The sequence below is a fragment of the Pseudochaenichthys georgianus genome, chromosome 6 (genome assembly GCF_902827115.2).
Source record: "Pseudochaenichthys georgianus chromosome 6, fPseGeo1.2, whole genome shotgun sequence".
In the NCBI taxonomy this organism is placed as follows: Eukaryota; Metazoa; Chordata; class Actinopteri; order Perciformes; family Channichthyidae; genus Pseudochaenichthys; species Pseudochaenichthys georgianus.
This window is the reverse complement of record NC_047508.1, coordinates 18244726-18251724: the sequence shown is the minus strand read 5'-3', so window position 1 is coordinate 18251724 and position 6999 is coordinate 18244726. Positions and strand designations below refer to the sequence as shown.

The 6999-nt window shown below is 45.4% G+C and overlaps 1 long non-coding RNA gene across 1 annotated transcript; it reads right to left on the bottom strand.

Moving 5' to 3' along the window:
- Positions 1–3003: 3003 nt before the first annotated feature.
- LOC139434049 (uncharacterized) lies at positions 3004–5200 on the bottom strand. Its single transcript, XR_011643446.1, has 4 exons — positions 5091–5200; positions 4434–4642; positions 4193–4319; positions 3004–4110 (listed from the first exon to the last, which is right to left on the bottom strand). It is a non-coding gene; the product is annotated as an uncharacterized lncRNA (long non-coding RNA).
- Between the last annotated feature and the right edge of the window lie 1799 nt (positions 5201–6999).

Sequence of the window (6999 nt, the reverse complement as noted above, 5' to 3'; positions counted from 1 at the left end):
GCCAGATGCAGCGTAGCCGGGAGCGGGTGCGGGAACACGCCTTCACCAGCTACCTGCTTAATGGAAAGAGTAGAGCGTTGCTGCTACTCGCCGAACAGAAAGAGGGATGTAATTACACCCACGTTACGGCAGAGGAAGCGGGATCACTGCCTTCACCTAGCTGGATTATTAAATAAGGCAGTTTACCAAGAGCGGGGGCGAAAACACTGCCTTCACTGGCTGAGCTAGAGGCGAGTGCCAGATGCAGCATAACCGGGAGCGGGTGCGGGAACGCAGCCTTCACCAGCTACCTGCTTAACAGAATAAACCAGGCAGTTTAGCGGCTACCAGGAGCGGGGGCGAGAACACTGCCTTCACTGGTTGAGTTGGAGACGAATGCCAGATGCAGCGTAACCGGGAGCGGGTGCGGGAACACAGCCTTCACCAGCTACCTGCTTAACAGAAAAACAAGGCAGTTCCGCGTCTACCAGGAGCGGGGGCGAGAACACTGCCTTCACTGGTCGAGTTAGAGACGAATGCCAGATGCAGTGTAACCGGGAGCGGGTGCGGGAACACAGCCTTCACCGGCTACCTGCTTAACGGAAAATCAAGGCCGTTTGGCGTCTACCAGGAGTGGGGGCGAGAACTGCCTTCACTGGTTAAGTTAGAGTCGAACGCCAGATGCAGTGTAACCGGGAGCGGGAACACAGCCTTCACCGGCTACCTGCTGAACGGGAAGAGTAGAGCGGTGCTACTACTCGCCGAACAGAAAAAGGGATGTAGCTACATCCGCATTACCGGTAGAGGGAGCGGGAGCGAGAGCACTGCCTTCACCTAGCTGGGTAAAATAAAGAAGCTAACAGTATACGCAAGACGTTAGCCGAGCGGCTGCTGCTAACGATCAAGCGAGATCAAGTCAAATAACACACGGGTTTAAGACCAGATAACTAGCTTCTAAAGAATAGAATAGCACAGAGCCGTAGTTACAGCAGTAACCATGGCCAGGGCTCACATGGCATCTAACCGTAGTTACAGTAGTAACTATGGCCAGTACTTACACGGCTTAGCACCGTCGTTACAGTCGTAACTCTGGCCAGTACTTGCACGGCTTGGATACTTACACAGCATAGACCCGTAGTTACAGTAGTAACTCTGGCCAGTACTTGCACGGCTTGGAACCGTAGTTACAGTAGTAACTATGGCCAGAACTTACATGGTTTAGAACCGTAGTTACAGTAGTAACTATGGCCATTACACGGCATAGAGCCGTAGTTACGGTATTGCCTATGGCCAGTACGTGCACGGCTTGGAACCGTAGTTACAGTATTAACTATGGCCAGTACTTACACAGCTTGGAACCGTAGTTACAGTAGTAATTATGGCCAGTACTTACGGCTTAGGACCTTAGTTACAATAGTAACTGTGGCCGGTGCCTAAAAGTGTCAGCCCACTAGACAATATAATATTGGGAGGATGAAATCCTCCTTAATGGCCATACATGCAGAGCACACGGCACACACAGTGAAGATTGTTCTCTGCATATCGTCCTAGTGCTAGGAGTCTAGTACTAGGAGCAGTAAATACCACGATATAGCGTTACTGCAACCATACCATGCGTTTACCGGGAGCAGCAGCGAGAGCACTGCCCTCACCGGCTGAGTTAAATAATGAAGCTTAACCGTACATGCAAGGTGTTAGCCAAGCGGCTGCTGCTAACAATCAAGCAACCAAGTCAGAACACAATGTTAAGACCAGATAATTAGCTTCTAAGAAAGAGAACAGCCCGCATAGAACCGTGTCTGGTTACAGTAGTAACCGCACATGCCGAGCACACAGCACCCGCCGTGAAGATGTTCTCTGCATATCATCCTAGTGCTAGGAGTCTAGTACTAGGAGCAGTAATACAACGAACTAGCGCTACTGCAATCAAACCCTATGCTACAGGGAGCGGGAGCACTGCCCTGAGTTAATAGTTAAGCTCAACAGCAAGGTGTTAGCAGCGGCTAGTAAGCGGCTGCTGCTAACAAACAAGCGACCAAGTCAGAACACAAATGTTAAGACCAGATAATAGCTTCTAGAAAATAGAAAGTACTTACCTTACTTTCTGCATCTAAACAAAAACGGGTTTAAAGTATGACACTCTTGGCTTTCCATACTAAATCGAATGAGGGACGCAGCCAAAGCTGGGACTCAAATGCTAATGATAGCTCGGGCACAACGCCACAAGCAGAACTTTCAAAAGAGCATAAGGGCAACTTTATGGGAGAGGAAGCGGGAACACTGTCGTCACCAGAAAGTCTAAGCCACAAACAATAAGACGGTAATCAGGACAACTTGGCTGGGAGCGGGTGTGGAAACACAGCCATCACTAGCAACAAGCTGACACAAACCTGTCTGTCGAGGCTCTGCACAGCCGGCGCAGCTCCTGGAGGACGCGTCTAACGACCCGTAGCTCCGACTGTCAGTCGCGAAGCTTCACGCGGCCAGCTGTTTGCAGAGAAATCCCTCCGATCAAACGTTCAAGCCTGAACGCTGTAGGCTACGAAAACGTAGCCACGGTACCCTCGCGCAGCGAGAAGATGAAAAGGAACAGATCCTCTGACAATACCGGCTGATATAGCCGGTGTCACGTGGGTCACAGGTGACTTTGTTGTTATTGGTACTCGAGCTGCGCATGCGCGCGATGGACATATCCAGTGCTAAAGCACCGCCTCTGGCGGTCAGTAGGGACGAAATAGAACACATGCTAGGTGAAGCTAACGCACATAGCTGTTGTTTATTTATATCACACACACACACACACACACACACACACACACACACACACACACACACACACACACACGTAGTTCTTCTTCTCTGTTTTCCGGTTGTTGCTTGTTTTGAATGACGAATACACACTACCGCTGCCTGCTGGTAAGGAGAGTTATTGCCACTCACGCATGCGCAGTTCGTACGTGCTCGGCTGAAGTCTGGCTCCAGTGCAACACATCATAGACATATAAAGAGTAGACGCCGCATCGACCGCTGCTGCCTATTGGCGCTGACGAGCCGTGGGGCCGCCATCTTGGACCGGTCACCCGCTCCACTCAGTGTAATCTGTCTGGCAGGCGCAATGAAGTGTCAGCGCATTTTATCAATCATAACTCGCTGAATACAAAACTGATTTTCACGGGGGGGGGGTTTCTGCAAACGTCATATATGTAGGCATGATACCGGACACATGATTCGGCGTATTTTAATATTCATAGTAGGCTTAACAGCAATAGAATATTCTGGTATTTGATAGCCTATGTTATGTATGATAGGTATTTTGCAAAAGACACACGATATATAATATATACACACACACACACATAAAAAAACACTAATGGTCTATATATGATAGAGAAGCATATTGTGTAGGCCTATACTCAGCTATTTTAATAAGTTGAAAAATGAAGAAACAATAATACATTATACATAGACAGAAGTTATATATCAGTAAAAATGAATATCTATGTCATAAAAAATGAAAATGTACTTCTACATCTATATAAAAAATGTAAATGTTCAAGTTAAACACAAGAACATGACACCACCCCGCCCAAACCATATTTACACAAAGTTGCTCATGACACCCGAATGCCCCGTGCATGCTGCTCCTCCAAAGCATGACTGAGAACCTCTTTCTCATATCTTTGTCTTTGGGAAACCATCAAAATAAAAACGGGAAATTTGAGAGTCAACACAAAAACATTTTAAGAAGGAGGTCAAGCTTATTTTCTTCCTTCTCCTTCCTAGATAGATTAGATTAGATTTTAGATTTAGATTAGGACCCTTTGTGTTTCAGGTGACAAAGACTTCGTCAGGTAATATGCAATGGGAGCCTTCCAATGTCCGTGTAGGCCAACCACCATGAACACAAGAGCCTCAGTAGCAGCATCGGTCTCATTGTTTCCATCACCCATGTCTACAAAAGCAGACATTGACTGGTTATGTGGATTATATTGCACATGTTTTCTGATGGCCATGTCATCCAACATGAGTGAAACACATCCATATTTAGCCTGGTCGTCCTGGCATCTTCTCTCCAGCATATCCAGCATCATCTTGTTCAGGCCAGGCTTGCCATCCACCGAACACAGCCACCTGTAAAAAAATTGAGAAGTAGCTATTTAACGTACTTGCAACCGTAATTTCCAAAAATGAAATTGAACAACATTAAGACTACCTTTTTGTTGTAGTCTCTCTGAGGTATTTGTATGCCTTTGGACCATGTAGATGGAGTGTGAGGGCACATTCTCTGTGGTCCTTTGAGTACTCATGGCCCTGCTTTGCCTTCAAGTCTATTTGAAGATCTGAAATTGTATGAGAAAAAATTAATAAGTCCACTTCATATAATAACAAAGGAGTTTAATAAAGAGTGTAAGAGTAAGATGTACATGAATTTCAAAGTGCTAATTTCATCTTACCTGAGTAGAAATCAAGCCTCTTTGAGTTCTTCATTAATGAGGTTCTTTTCCCTCAAATCCCCCAAAAGAGTCCTCACTGTGGTCTCTGCCCTCTTTTCTCTAGCCATGGCATTCTTCCTCTCTCGCTCTCCACTCTCCACTCTTGCTAAAGCTTCATTGAGTCTGGCCTTAAGAGCAGTAGGAGAAGCAGGCAAGACATAGCTATGATCCTAGTAGAAAGAGGGATGAACATGGTTTGAGTGATGTTTCACTTCACACACATCACTTTGACACAACTAGAGTATGGCCCACATTCTTTCTTATAGTCATCACCTGTCAAAGCCACTGCCAGCATCATGCGTGTGTGTGTGTGTGTGTGTGTGTGTGTGTGTGTGTGTGTGTGTGTGTGTGTGTGTGTGTGTGTGTGTGTGTGTGTGTGTGTGTGTGTGTGTGTGTGTGTGTGTGTGTGTGCGCGTGTGTGTGTGTGTGTGTGTGTGTGTGTGTGTGTGTGTGTGTGCGCGCGTGTGTGAGTGTGCCAGGAATGCATGTTCAACATGTCTTCAATTGTGTGTGTATGTGTTTATTTGTGAGTGTGTTTAATATGAGTGGCAGCAAACAAGAGAGATTTTACTTTGTCTAGGACCATTATGATATGATGTTGAAAATAGAAATACTCACATCATTAGGCTGAGGTTGTGAGTGTGAGGTTGAAGCTTCTGGGTCGTCCTGAGGGGCCACAGACAGGCTCTCTTCAGCTTTTCTGGAAGTAGACGTAGTCCTGCCCTTTTCTGGCTAAAAGCAGAAACACACACACACACACACACACACACACACACACACACACACACAGTAACCGTATGATGATACACCTACTGTTTGGAGGTGAACCGGGAAGCTGAAGATGGAGGGAATAACACCATCTCTGAGTCGGACAATCTGTCCTGTCCTGTCAAACTCGTCCTGCTTAAAATGCTCACTGCAAATCACGGATGACTCGCTTGCAGTGAACCCTTCCCTCCTCAAAGCAACTTCCCACTTCGTTCTCATATCTTTGTCTTTAGGAAACCTTCAAAATAAAAACGGGAGATTTGAGAGTCAACACAAAAACATTTTAAGAAGGAGGTCAAGCTTATTTTCTTCCTTCTTCTTCCTAGATAGATTAGATTAGATTTTACTGTATTCATCCCACAACGGGGACATTCACTTGTTACAGCAGCGATTTATAAAGTCTCAGTTGGCCATGAACATAATGTTTGCTGGCTACGATTTCGCTGGCGGACATCAATACAGTACAATAATATTCTATTTACAAAATACAACCAATTATAATGTTGAATCTTACTTGTGAAAAGTAATCCCCCGACCCCTGTTCGCAATCGTCCGCCGATTTGCACAGCAATATGCTGCACAGTGCTCTGGCATCTTGAAACCTCTGCTGTCTATGGGTAGAATGTCTGTAGGATGACCGGTCCAAGATGGCGGCCGTATTTCTTGCGCCCCAGCAGCCAATGTGGCGTCTACTCTTTATATGTCTATGCAACACATGGCCAACACGCAGGAGAACACGCTGACGCAACAGCGTGAGCAGAGATAGACTGCGCAAAATATACAGATAGCAGGAGACAGAGGACAGCCACGGTCAGATAGCAGGAGACAGAGGACAGCCATGGTCAGATAGGAAAACATTCAGGAGCTATCTGGATCAGTCTTATGCGACAATGGAAACTGAACTAAAGAGAACATTTGAAACTTTAGCAGTCTGCGTGATCTGCCTGTAGGGAGGGGCGGGCCGGCCCTGCGAGTAAAGTAACGAGTAAAGTAACGAGTAAAGTAACGAATTACTTTATGTAGATAGTAACGAAGTAGTGTAATATATTACTTTTTTTTAAAGTAATATGTAATATGTAATATATTACTTTTTTTTAGTAACGACCCCATCTCTGGTCTTGGGCCATAACTAGGTCTGTTATTGAGTTAAGTTTCCAGAGCAAAGAGGCCCATCGTCTCTTCCGCAATTATTACCAGATGCATTCACGCTAAGTAAATTGACCAAGGTCAGCTGAGGAGCAAAGAGGCCCTGATTAGATTAAAATGTAGTTTGTCTTGTTCGTTGGGTAATTCATATCCTGACAGGGCATGAATTACTCCGAAAGAGGTCATGAGATAGTGACCTTTCGACATCTGGAACATATCCACGTATGGCATTTAGAGGGAAAATTAGTGTGCGTTCATTTGCAAAACGTATGCTGTATGGAAACTTGTACTCTTCGGGGCATTTCCGCCATTGGTTGCTGTTGAAGCAAGGTGATCCATTATTGTTGTTGTTGCGCAACTGAATAATAATTCATCTCAACCATATCTGTGTTTGTGTTTTATTGATCTCTCTCTCTCTCTCTCTCTGTTAACATTTAAAGTTGGTGAGCGATTAATTGCACTAACACTATCTTTAAGTGCTATTAAGTGTTCCGGTCATCGACAGCACTTTTCACAAGTATTTTAACTGGATTGTCAATATGCTTCGTGCTCTTCATCAGTTTGATGAAATCAATATTTTCCCCATAAAGAGGGCAATTTGTGGAGCCTCTTT